This window comes from Salvia splendens, chromosome 4 (genome assembly GCF_004379255.2).
Source record: "Salvia splendens isolate huo1 chromosome 4, SspV2, whole genome shotgun sequence".
In the NCBI taxonomy this organism is placed as follows: domain Eukaryota; kingdom Viridiplantae; phylum Streptophyta; class Magnoliopsida; order Lamiales; family Lamiaceae; genus Salvia; species Salvia splendens.
In genome coordinates this window covers 29,225,624-29,239,935 of record NC_056035.1, presented here as the reverse complement: position 1 = coordinate 29,239,935, position 14,312 = coordinate 29,225,624, and the positions used below count along the sequence as shown (strand labels likewise).

At 35.8% G+C, this 14,312-nt stretch overlaps 1 long non-coding RNA gene across 1 annotated transcript; it reads right to left on the bottom strand.

The window, feature by feature from the left end:
• Positions 1 to 643: 643 nt before the first annotated feature.
• On the bottom strand, positions 644 to 2,531 carry LOC121797947. Its single transcript, XR_006049994.1, has 3 exons — positions 2,394 to 2,531; positions 1,296 to 1,384; positions 644 to 857 (listed from the first exon to the last, which is right to left on the bottom strand). It is a non-coding gene; the product is annotated as an uncharacterized LOC121797947 (long non-coding RNA).
• Positions 2,532 to 14,312: the final 11,781 nt, after the last annotated feature.

Below are 14,312 nucleotides of genomic sequence, written 5' to 3'. Positions count from 1 at the left end.
ATACTACTCTCTTCATCCCATAAAGTTTGTCCAACTTCATTTTTTGCACTTGTTTGACAATAATAATAATAATAAATAGTTAGAGTTGAGAGAGAGTAAGGTAAGAGAAAGAATAATATAAGTAAGACTATTATCTGCATTATTCTCTATTTTACTTTAATCTCTCTCCATTTTAACTATTTATTACTATTACTTTTACAAATCGAGTGCAAAAAAAGAAAGTGGGACAAACTCTATGGAACGCTGGGAGTATGTGTTGGTCCAGTAATATTTTTCGTTAAATTTAACGGTCAAACGTGTTCTAACCACATTAGTGACTTAATTATGAATCTAATTAGTCAGATTAACATAATTAATTTAACATTAAAATTAAATTTTTTATAATTAAATAAAATTAAAATTGATAAAATATTTTACCGGTATTTTTATACCTATAATAAAAACTTATATTGTAAATATTTTACATATTTTAATTCAATTTAATTTTTATTTTAGGTAAAGAATATTTTATAACTTTTAATAATTTTTATTACTTGTAAAAAAATATTTTATGAATTTTAATTTTTATTGTAACACCCCCTACCCGATCGGCGAACGGTCGAATAGGAAATGTCACAATTACGGTGCCATAAATTATGGTCAATTAAAAACCAAACTTAATTCATTAACCTATCAGCAAAAGTTCCAACACTATTTACAAACACAGCGGAAGCTATTACAAATATTCAAATACTATACATGACACATCTAACATAAATGGACACAAACGCCGCAAGCAGTGATCAGTGACCCACCGAGGATGCAGTGCTGGCGAAGAAACGAATGAAATATCCAAAGGAATCCCCGATCCAATTAACCTGTAGCACACTCAACACTTCAGCCACAATTCTCTAACAATCAATAATCATACAACTTAAATTCTTATTTATATATATTTACCAATCATTCAATAATTCATAATAATCTCATGTTTTAATTCATAAGTCTTTTATCACATAATTACGCATAATCTACTAAGATAATAATATATCAACACAGAAATACAAATCAGACCTCATCACAGATAGATAGATCAGACATCATCACATTTAATTACATTTATTTCCATCTCCACAACGTATACTCTTTTCACATATTTCATTATCAAATCAATTAACAATCCATCATATTCTTATATTTTACTTCATGAATATTTTATCACGTAATTAATCATAAATTATTTAGACAATAAGTCACGTAATAATCATGGAAAAACACGTAAGAGATTTAGGCCATTTAAGTGTTGAGCATGCTACCTGGATGACGTTATTTCCAAACCTTTCCATTCGACATTTCTTCTTTCGTCGATCCTTTTTTCCTTTCATTTGCTAACATTTGGGTGTAGCTACCTCATAGAATTATAACACAAATTAATTTATCGAGAAATAATATTACTATAAGCTAAACTCTCCCCTTTATCCTCATCTAATATCCTAGATGAAAGTAATTCTATGATCTACCAATTTACTTTTAATATATCAACTACATTGGACTGTTTTCTCGTTAATGTTATGTAATCATTTAAAAGGCTTTAGAGGCGCAACCTAGTATTTTCAAATACCCTTGGAAGTCTAGTTTACAAAGCAACAAGATTCACTCGAAAATACCTAATGGGTCGAGAGATATTCTCCTTTCACCACAGACTACCAAAATCGAGCAGTTTCTGGCAATAGTTTCTACACAATTTTTATAAATAATATTTGTACTCTTTAATTAATCACAAAATTCAAAGAACAACTAAACACCTTATAGTTAATTTAGAAATTATGCAATCAAGTTTTCATCGAACTTAAATGCCCTGAATATTTCGGATAACACATACCAAAATATGACAAAGTACCAGAATTTTGACAGTTCGTAGCTGTATTGTTATACCAATTTATACACATAGTAAACGAACTCCTAAATTCTCCATACAATTCAGGGATCCTCTAGACGCATCATAGTTATTATAGGAATTGTTAAACCAAAGTTTTAACATATATAAACATGTTTAATAATTCAAACTAGGAGGCGGCAGAACAGAGGGTTTGATTCTTATCAAGATTTTATCTCAATTCATATTTAATCATCTTTTAAAAATTCATTTCATCTATTGTGAACATATAACACCCAAAATCATATACTTAAGGTATATTTTCAGTTCCATTAGCAATTCTAAAAAAAATATTTCATAACTTCAAAATCAAGGATCAAAACATGCTTTAGGGAGTCTAAACGTAACATATTCAACACTAATACAAGAATTAAACCATCATTTGTTCAAACACCTATCAAGGAGGATCCCTAGTAGTTTTAAATTCCAAGATATATATATTTTCAATCTTCAAAAACAGCATAGAATGAAGAGCTACCTTGATTTAACACCGATTGCGCGATCGGGTATTCAATACGTTGAGAAACGGGGCTAGAATTTGAAGATTAAAGCTTGGAACTCCTTGGCTATGGAGGGCACGACTTTTGGGATGAAAAATGAGGATGAATAGTGTTATTTTTGGTTTATAAAAGTGTCCCAAATTATTAATTAATTTCATGGTATTTTTGGTGTACAAGTGGCATTCTTCAAATCATGCATAGTTATTTTATTTTCTCTAGAATTTTCTATTAACTTTAAGGCATATTTTGAAGTCAAACATGTCCAAAATGCTGGAAATTTCGTTCCCTATGATTTAAACAAGATATTTTATTTTATTTCATGTGAAAAGACGATTTTGCCCTTCTACCGTATTCTATTTATGATTCCTGATTCAACTCCGATTTTCTTCTCATTCTCACCCTCATTATACTTCTAATACTTACTTTTAATGCTACTTTAGTCCTTAATCTTTGTTACTAATTATTTTAATTTATTTGGCTCTTTTTTTGTTATCGAATCAACCACCGATAATTCGAAATCGACAATTTTAACACAAACCTTATCTTGTTTATAATCTAACTCATATATTATTTCTAATAAATAATTCTCATCACCTTTATAAAAATTATCAACTATATTTTATCGACTATCATTATTTCCAATATCGATTTATTCGTCGAAAGCCCTGAGTCGTCGATTTCTTAACCTGAACCATGAATTCGCCTAGAGTCATTTTTGGGATGTTACATTTATCATATGTAAAAATATTTTATAATATTGATTTAGTTAGGTTGATCTGGATAATTAGATTCATAATCAAGTCACCAATTTGGTCAAAACACATATGACCGTTAAATTTAACGAAAAATGTTAATTTTGGATCAAAACATTTTGTTTGGGACCAAAAGTAACACACTTAATGCATAGGACCAAAAGTTTTTTAGAGCAAATGTAAGAGACCAAATTTGGATTTTAGTCTAATGAAATTAAGCTACTCGTCCACACAGATGTAAACATTTTAGCCAATTCTCTTATCCTAGAATAGAATATTGTGTCAACAATATTCTTGTTATTCAGGATGAAATCACGAAGCCGTGCATAGGCGGTACTCTAATTATTACAATCGAAAGGAAAAGAACAACAATAAGTGAAATGAAAATTACAGCAAAAATAATTAAAAAAACCGAAATATAAATCGAGTCGAGGAAAGCCATCTTTCCGCGAGATAAACTACGCTCAGTTAGTGCTCTTGGATTGACGTATTGTCCTTAGAGATAAAACGACTTGCTCCTTACGTGTAGAAGCACCTCAAACCTGCTAGGCATCTACGAACTTGATGGAGTTCCCAGAATTGAGCACTGTAATACTCCTAAAATGCACACTAAAATGTAGAGAGTTAGAGAGTGAATGGAAAATGCTTTGTGTTGGTGTATTTTTCTCTGCCAAGCTATTCACCTATTTATAGGTTTAAGATGGAGATATGAGGGATGATGGACTTAAAATCTTAAACCACCATTAAGCCAAGACATTAAGGCAATGGAGGTTACGAGAGGTGGAGAACCAACAAGGAAATGAATCTATGGCCGGAAATGATTTTATGGACATGATGGTCAAAATGATAGCAGACTTCAAGCACGAACTAAAGAGCGACTTTAAGGAGATCCAAGTCCGAATGGATGCCGGTCAAAATGCCTTTTGCAAAGACTTGAATAATATCATGGGGGATATGACATCTATCCGTGAGAAGGTCACCATCTTCAAAAAGTCCCGAACTCAAAGGCCTCTCACTCCTAAAAGTGACCACATACACCACAAAGCTTTCGGTGTGGAGCGTGTAGTGGCTATGGTGAGTATATGGGAAAGAGGTATGAGATGAATTTTTAATTTTTTTTGTTTTAGTTTTGTTTTGGTGTCGTTTGGTGTCGTTTTGTTTTTTCTTGGTTTTTGTTTTGTGATTGAATAGGTGTTAGGAGGAAGTCGAAGTGCAAGAAAAGCCCAAAAAGGGGGAAAATATAAAAAAATCTAAAAAGCCGAACAAACCCGGCTACTGGCCGAGTTCGCAACATGCGCGAACTCAATGACTCATCGGGCGTGTCGTCAAAAGGGGCCGAACAGAGCTAGCGACTCGCATATGTTGAATTACAAATTCTTCTTAGCCATTCCTTAGTCTAGCTATTTAGCAAAGATTCAACGATTGTTTTTTTGAAATTGTGAGTTTGTTCACTAAGGAACATCAAAGGAGGAGAAATTCATCTTTGTGCTAATTTTAAACAACCAAGATATGTTTTCTTTTTTCATTCTTCCCGATTATTGTATTATTACTTGGTTAATTTGTTAATGGGTTTGAGCACCTGCTTTCTAGAGCTTGTATTTGTGGTAGATTTCTCGAGCAATTTATCAAAGATGTGGTGTGCATGCATTGGTGGTTGATTTACTTAATTTCCTTATACGTTTGATGATAATAAAACGTGGGTTTGGCCTTGGATGTAGGAATTTGTTGAATTTTGAGTTCAAGTGTTGATGAGTTTGTTGTCTTGATGGATATTATTGTTGGAGATCAAGAATATTCTGCAAATAAAGAAGATAGCACAAAACCAGGAAAAAATTGGAGGGAGATTATAGCTAATTAATTAGGAAGATTTGATTGAGAATATCTTACCGTGTATAGCTCTCCCTTAGCCTATATATGGTGTACAATCTCATTGTGAATAATATATCAAACAATTATACAATTCTACATGGCATCCGAGCAGATTAGGCTTAGGAAAATATCATCATAGCCCAATATATACCTTTCTTGACCGAAACAGCAAGAAATCAGTCCAGCCAAAAATGACAGAAAACAAACTAGAAATTGAACCTATTGCCGAGAAAATCAGATCAAGTAAGAGTGTTACCGTAGCCTTCAAATTGAATGGCTCAAATTATTCACTATAGGCACGATTGATGAAGGTGTCCATCGGCGGCCGAGGAGTCTACCGCCATATCTTTGGAGTTCCGTCTCCACCACAGCCGGAGGAGAACGGATATACCTATTGGGAAGAGATAGACTTGATAGTCTTCTCTTGGATCATTGATAATATGGAAACCAATCTCATAGCCGACTTCGCACATCACCAAACGACAAAGTCACTGTGGGATACCCTCGCCGTGACTTATGCAAGTTCGGCGGACTCGTATCTCATATACGACCTGCGAGACAAGGCAAGCAGAATTTTACAAGGAGACTCAACTTTAGAGGCCTACTGGAGCAGGCTTCACGGATTATAGATCGACATTGACCGATGCCCACACAAGACGGTCAATTGCTATGACAAAGGAGTAGCACAATACCGGGAAATTAAATTGGAACTACGACTATTCAAATTTCTCACCGGATTGAACGAGAAGTATGACTGGGTCAGATGCGAGATCCTCAAGGAGGATCCATACCCCTCATCCGACTTAGCGTATGGATGGGTGAAACGGGAGGCAGCTCGACTCAAGATCATGTCGCCGGCATCCGATTCGACCTCCACCGTCGTCGGTAATGACACATCATCGGGGGTCAGATTTGGATTTGGAGCTCGAGAATACCGCCCATCACAGCCGCAGAACATGGGTCAGCCACCGATGCCACGCTCCGCCGCCAACCGCCGGGGAAACGACAAGCCGGATAAATCCAAGCTCTGGTGCTCCCACTGTGGAATGCCCAAACACACAAAGGAAACGTGCTTCCAATTGGTAGGATATCCTGAGTGGTGGGAAGAGGAGAAAGCCGGGAAGGCAAAAATCACCATCGGAGTAGAGGGCGGAGGGAAGAATCAGCCCGAAGGGAACCAAGAGGCGACAGGGTTCCAGGAGAGGAGACCGGACACCGGAGATCTCCAAACCGGCGGTGGGGGGAAGATGGCCGAGGCGATGGTAGCGTCTCTCCGATTGGATGGCGGCGGCGAGGATGGAGGTAAAGGGTTGGGGGTCGAAAACCCTAACCCAAATAAAACCTCTATTTCTATTAAGTCCTCAATTCCTAAATATTATGCAAAATTACCCCATCTGAGCAATATTTGTGAATCTCGCCCCCAACCTAGGAATGATTGCAAAATTGACCCCATTATATGCAAAAACTCCTTTGTACCCTTGGAAAATTTATCGTATGCGTTTGAGGCCAGGGATTGTGATAAGTTGATGATACGGGATGGATTTTTGACTGTGGGGCCACCGATACCAATGACTTATGATAAAAGTGATTTTGTAGAATTTCATAAAACCCCTAAGTCACATATCCAAACTGCAAATGGAGGGGTAACACCAGTTGAATGGGCAGGGACTACAGAGATTTTTCCTAATGTGCAAATATCTAATTGCCTCTATTTTCCTAAATTATCTCAGCAGTTGATATCGATTAGTCATGTGACTAAGGATTTAAATTGTACTCTGCTGATGCATCCAAACTTCTGTATGTTACAGGATATCCGGACGGGGAAGATTATTGGATGTGGCAATGAACGTCGTGGGCTCTATTTTGTGGATGAGATTGCTCGACAAGATGGTGTGGCGATGCTTGCTCACGGATTCACTAATCAAGATACTTGGCTTTGGCACCAACGGATGGGCCATAGCTCTCCGGGTTATTTGAAATCTTTATTTCCTAAACTTTTTGTTCCTAGAAACTTCTCATGTGAAGCTTGTGTTTTGGCCAAGAGCCACCGAAACTCTTTTAAACCAAATGATACTCGTGTTGACACTGTTTTTTCCTTAGTTCATTCTGATGTGTGTGGCCATGCGCCTATAGGGACTAGCCTTGGTTTTAAATACTTCGTGATATTTGTTGATAACTGTAGTAGAACTACTTGGGTATATTTCTTGAAACATAAATCTGAAGTATGTGACAAATTCATGTTGTTTTACAAAATGGTTCAAACCCAATTTCAAACATCCGTTAAGATCCTACGGTCCGATAATGGGGGGAATTTTTAAATAGTTCCATGACTAAGGCGATAATGGGTTAATTCACCAAACTTCATGTCCCCACACACCAGAACAAAACGGGGTAGCAGAACGAAAAAAACTAAATCATCCTTGAAATGATTCGAGCCCTCTTATTTGACTCGAAAGTTCCACCATCCTTTTGTCCTGAAGTCGTAGCCACCTCCGTTTACCTCCTCAACCGCCTCCCACTAAAATACTAAACCGAAAAAACACTCTAGATCATCTTTCCACCTTAACCCAAATTCCTTCAGCCTTATCCTTACCACCTAAAACCTTTGACTGTTCTGTTTACGTACATGTCCCAAAACATGAAAGGAATAAGTTTTCCCCGTGTGCAATTAAGTGCGTTTTTATGGGGTATGAGATCAACCAAAAGGGCTATAGATGTTATGACCCCAAGATCAAATGGGTAATTACTACCATGAACTGCAACTTCCTTGAAACAAAATTCTTTTACCACCTTGGGACTTAGGGGGAAAGTGTGAGACATGGGGAGACCTAAGAGAGCGACTCCCTTTCGTTGGTATGTGCCAAGTAACTTTGATTCAGAACCAACAGAGCAAGCTGGCACTATCCATGAGCCGATCCCATCTACAGAATCGAGCCAAACAACGCTTCTGCCGCGTTCCTCTGATCTAACCTTAACGGAATCCGAGGTAATATCTAGTCTGAATCCTGAAAGTCCAGATACTATTTCTGACCCACTTGGTACAGAAGAAGAAGGAGAAGAAGATACTACCATTGATCCGGATACAGGGCAGTACATGCTTCCTCCACAAAGTACGAGAGGAGTTCCCCCCAAGAGATACTCTCCTAAAAGAATAGGGAGAAAAAATAGATATTCGGTGGCAAACTTTGTTGAAGCCAATATGTCTAAAATGGAGAGGGCATTCCATACAACATTGTGTAAAGAGGAGATACCGAGAACATTCGAAGAAGCCATCAAAATCAAACACTGGAGGGAGGCAATGCTAGTCGAAATGAAAGCACTGAAATGAAAAGACACTTGGGAGGTTAGCCCATTGCCCGATGGGAAACATACAGTGGGCTGCATATGGGTCTTTACGATTAAACGGAGACCATATGGAAGCATTGAGCGATACAAAGCTCGATTGGTGGCAAAGGGGTACACACAGACTCAAGGAGTTGATTATTCATAGACGTTCTCTCCTATCGCAAAAATGAATACTGTAAGAGTTCTGCTCTCCATCGCGGCAAACAAAGACTGACCGCTTCATCAGTATGATGTCACCAATGCATTCCTTCATGGAGAATTGAAGGATCCTATCTATATGGAGGCTCCATCGGGCTTCACAGAGGAATTTGGACAAGGCAAGGTATGCAAGCTGAAGAAAACACCATACGGGTTGAAGCAATCTCCGAGAGCCTGGTTCGGAAGATTTGCGGAGGTAATGAAAAGATATGGCTATCGGCAGAGTAACTCCGACCACACCCTCTTCATCAAACGAAGGGGAGAGAAGATCACTTGCTCGATAATTTATGTAGATGACATGATTATTACAGGGGATGATGCAAAGGAGATAAAGGATCTCAAGGGTCATTTGGCTACATAGTTTGAGATGAAGAATCTTGAGCATCTCAAATATTTCCTCGGGATCGAAGTGCTCAGATCCTGAAAGGAAATCTTCATTAGTCAACGAAAGTATGTTCTCGACCTCCTGACAGAAATATGAATGCTCGATTGCAAACCTGCAGACACTCCAATGGTTCAGAATCACGGGCTTCAAATCATCAAAGGAGCGGCTTCAACTAATCGGGGAAGATACCAAAGGCTTATTGGGAAACTCATTTACCTATCCCACACCAGGCCTGATATTGCATATGCAGTTGGAGTGCTTAGTCAATTTATGCATAGCCCACATGATGAACATTGGGAGGCAGCGCTTAGAGTGGTCCGCTACTTGAAGGGGACCGCCAGACATGGAGTATTGTTCTGGAAAAATGGGCACCTTGACATTCATGGATATACTGATGCAGATTGGGCAGGGAACCCGGTTGATAGGCGTTCTACAGGAGGTACTTCACCTTTGTGGGTGGCAACTTGGTCTCTTGGAGGAGCAAGAAACAAAAGGTAGTGGCTCTCTCGAGTGCAGAAGCCGAATTCCGAGTCATCAAAAGTGGCCTGACTGAAATCCTTTGGCTTAGGAGAGTGATGAATGAGCTAAACTTGGAGTCACGGAAAACTTGCAAGTTACTTTGTGATAATAAGGCAACGATCAGTATCTCAGAAAATCCGGTGCAACATAACAGAACCAAACACGTCGAGATTGATCGATATTTCATAAAAGAGAATCTTGAAGAGAAGATAGTGGAAATTCTATATGTGAAGTCCGAGGATCAACTAGCAGACATCTTAACCAAAGCCGTTTCTGCGAAGAACTTTCAAGAAGTTTTGGGCAAGTTAAGCTTCGGAAATCCCGTCACTTAACTTGAGGGGGACTGTTGGAGATCAAGAATATTCTGCAAATAAAGAAGATAACACAAAATCAGGAAAAGATTGGAGGAAGATTATAGCTGATTAATTAGGAAGATTTGAATGAGAATATCTTACCGTGTATAGCTCCCCTTAGCCTATATATGATGTACAATCTCATTGTGAATAATATATCAAACAATTATACAATTCTACAATTATTACTTCAACGAATTGAGTATATTGTCTTGAATGGTTTAATGGCTAATTTTCTGGAGTGAGTTGTGTTGGAACATGTTGAAAATATAGGGATTGAGTCTATCTCCCTATTATTGGTGGTTTGAAATGCTAGTTGTATAGGGATAGAGTCTATCTCTTTATCTTTGTCTTGAAATGGTTAAAAATTTATAAGTTGAGTCTAACTTCCTGAGTTTTTGCTATACTTTATTTATTTTTGTGTTGTGCTTGGGTTAATATTGAGGAAGTTCACGACGAAACAAAACAGTAGAAATGTAAAATGATTGTATCTTCGCCCCCGTGGGGACGGTGTTACACCACAGACTAAGCTAAATCACCGCAAATATCCCAGAATTACCCCATCGAAAACCAAGTGCGTGAGATATGTGTGAAGTGAGCTAAAACTAAGTGAAACTAGGAGAGTGTTGAAGCTGGTGCCCCGTGCTGCCTCTTCAAAGTGGTTGTCCCTTTATATAGTTGAGGCACGAATCCCTAGGGCTCTCCTTCTACATAATTTGTCATTTTTGCCCTCGAAAAATTATCCTTTAGAATTTGCTCCTTGTTCCACTTTTGCTTCCTACTAGCGTTTTCGTCATTTCCTCGGTCAGGTAAATTGCTAATGCTTTTCACTTCACTTTTCCTCATTTTTGTCTGCCCGGTTGATTTGCCTGCATTTCTTGGGTGTGGCCGATTTTTCACACACCTGAACTTACAAACACTTATTAGTTCACTGAAATCACATAATTTTAACCACATAACCGATGCATGAAATGAGCCTTATCAGTACCTTATTTCTATTTATTTGTAGCCTTATGAGTTATGGGCCACTGGTTCCTTAGAGCTAGTCACTACACTGTAGTTAGGGTCTGCCACTCAAGGTAGAAACATAACATAAGGTAAATTTCCTCTAATCTAGATCAATACGAAAAGTTGAATCGACATAACCTAACTCATAAATCACAACTCCATTGTGTCTTAGGATACATATAATCTCTCTTATGCCTTTTCAAGTACTCAAGTATTTTCTTTAACAAAATCATACTAATATTTGACTACTATGTCTAAAACAAAGCAAATATTGGGAATAGTGCATATCATGTCATGTCTAAGACTTCCAACGATAGAAGCATATAATACTTGTCTCATCCTCATGTTTCTTCATATGTGTCTTAGGACACATATCTTGAGGCAATGTAATTCTATGCCGAAGAGGTCCTTTCGTGGAATTTTACAAGTTGAACCATCTAAGCATCCGTTGTCGTCGGGCAATGGACTAATTTGCTCACCTTCAAAATGTTTAGGACTATATTTGATTATCATTGAAATGTTCAAGTCCTCTCTATATCTTTGAAATGAGAGGGAATGAAGTTTGACGATGTGGAGATATAGAAGAAGAATTCAAAATTTTCATTTTTCAAATATAAAAATAAAATAATTAGTTAGGGATGTTTGTGTCTAATTAGGCGGATTGGTATTCTAAGTCTGTAAAAAACGTGTTGACTGTTAGTTTTTTACGGTTCCGTCAAAATTTGGCAAAAATGGACCAATTTCATTAGTTAGACACGATACCAAACATAATATTCTACATCAAAATCATTAAAGAAACATATGTTTATGACCAATTTTGGACTATAATTTTTTGGAAAATAAATTCTCATGTTCCGCTTACTAATTTTATTCACGTTTTATTAATTCTTTCCAATCACTTTTTTTCATTTAATAAAATTCCACATTTAATCTTGGATGGAAAGAATAGGTTTTGAGATAAAATACTAGTACTGCACATGTGCCTTGCACGAACTAAGATATTTTCAAAACATTGACTTAGATTATAAATTAATTAAATGTGATTAGAAACAATATCATTATATGGAAATTATAAACAAAAATGCACTCCCTCTGTCCTATTTCATTGACATATTTTTTCCGCATGTGTTTTGGAAAAATAATAATAAATGCAGGAGTCTTGATCTGCTCAGCGACTCTTCATGTGCGACTCTTGAGCGACAATGCCAGATCACTACTCACGCACTCCTTCCTTTTATTTTTCTTCTGAATTTCTCTCTCCTCTCTGCTTCGAATACCTACACCTCTTTGTAAAATTGAAAAAGAAAATCTGATCTCTACCTATCTTCCACAATTTTCACCGCCTAATTCTTGTTTTTTATCAGTCATTAGCTATAGATACATTCAGCAATTTTCTAATCTTCTTCCTATCTCCCTTCCACAATTTTCTCCACCTAATTCTTAGTATTTTTTAAATCACAGTCAGAAGCCATGGTTACATTTAGCAACTTTCTGATTTCTGTCAAAGGATGATAGCTGCTGACGATAATTATCATCTAGAAAGAGAAAGGTTGAGAAAAATCAAGAGTGAAATTGTGGTCAGAAAATTGAAAATTGTAGAATGTTTTATCATTCTTGGTGTATTCTTTATTGTGGTAAAGAATTGCGAAGAAGAAAATTAAAGAAGAGAGAGAATTGCGCAGGAATATTATAGTGATATCTTTTAATTGAGGAGAGAAATTCATTGAAGAAAAATAAAAGGAATGAGTACGATGATATTGAATCATTCCTAAAATTTCTGCAATTATTTTTCACTACCAAAATGAAAATTTTCAATCACCCATTTATCATAATAATTGGTTTCTCATTCTTTTTAAACAAGAATGAAAGAAATATTGCTTTTTTATTGCATAGGAAATGGAGAATTTGCAGAGAAAGGAGAAGAAGAGTACTACTGTACTAGGATGCAAAATTTGCAGATATCGTTTTGGCGAAAACTCATCGGAACGAAATGACTTATGAATTTAGATGTTTTGCACAGGAGGATGAACATCTCAATTAGAATGAAATTTTGGTATGTCCATGGCGGAAGAACAGAATTCGTGTTTATGGCCTTGTGGGAGAAAACGAAAGAAATTAATATGAAGTAAAACAAAAAAATGTTTATGTCAGTGCCATGTCAGCAGTCGCTTAGGTAGCGCTCATATAAAACCGCACAACACATCATTCATCATAGATGGAGTAGTTAAAGTGGGGGGAAATTAAACTATTAAAGTATAGTAAACGAAAGAATCCAATTATCCATTATCCATTATAATATTAATTTAATGTCAAAATAATTGAAGAAATATTAGAATCAACTAAAATAAAAGAGTGAACTACGAAACTAGTATCCAAAAAATAGGATTTGCACATTTTTAGTACACAACATTTACAAAATCACATTTTCAGTAAAAAAGTTTCATAAATCCCAAATTCAGTCCCAATTTTTACTATTCTACCCTTTAGTCCTTGAGGGGTATATTTGTCCATTTAGTTTAATTTGAGGACCAAACTTGTAATTTTTGAATATTTATGTACATTCTTTTTAAATTTTTGAATATTTATGTACTTCTTTTATATAAAATTCTTATCATTCAAACAAATACGTATAAACATGTAAAAAAATTAAGAAACTAGTCGATTATAATTTTAATGTATAATCTCATATGTACATGCAATTTATTATAATTATAATTATAATTTAATTATAATTTCAATAGGTATAACTCCAAAACTTTTTCACGTCCTTTCATTTAAAGTCTATTCACTTTCCTCAATAAATTGAAAGATCTATTTTTATTATGTCTCTACTCTATGAAATGAATATTCAATTTATAATCTCATATTGTATGTATTCAAAAGTATGCACATTTTTTATTATTTCTCTAAAATTCTCCTTTTATTTATATATAGATGGATTAATTTAATTCATTAAATGAAAAATGATACTATTATTAATTAATTATTATCATCAACGTAAACCATTTACTAATAAATTTAAATCGAACATAAACTATCCGTTTATCACTTATTACAAGAAAAATGAAATAAAAAAAATAAGCTAAACAAAAAAAAATCTATCTACCTACCAACTACCTTCATTTCTTCCATTGTCCTTCCCATACAGAAATCTACCACCACCGTCAGCCCAAATTACCATGGCTGCCTGCTTGGCTTCCTCTGCCACGAGTTGCCTTCGATCTATAAATTTCTTTCACGATGGGGATATTGAATATGACACATCTTTTTCGCAAAGATTAATTATAAATGGAGAGCAAAATAAATGAAATGAAACAAAATATAAAAACGAAAGTTGACTCAATGCTAAAATGTTAGTATAATATAATTATATAAAAACTAAAGGTTATTTTTGATCCTAAACATATGATCAAAATATGAATTTGGTCCAAAACATTCAATTTTTTAAAACAAGTCCATAACAAAATG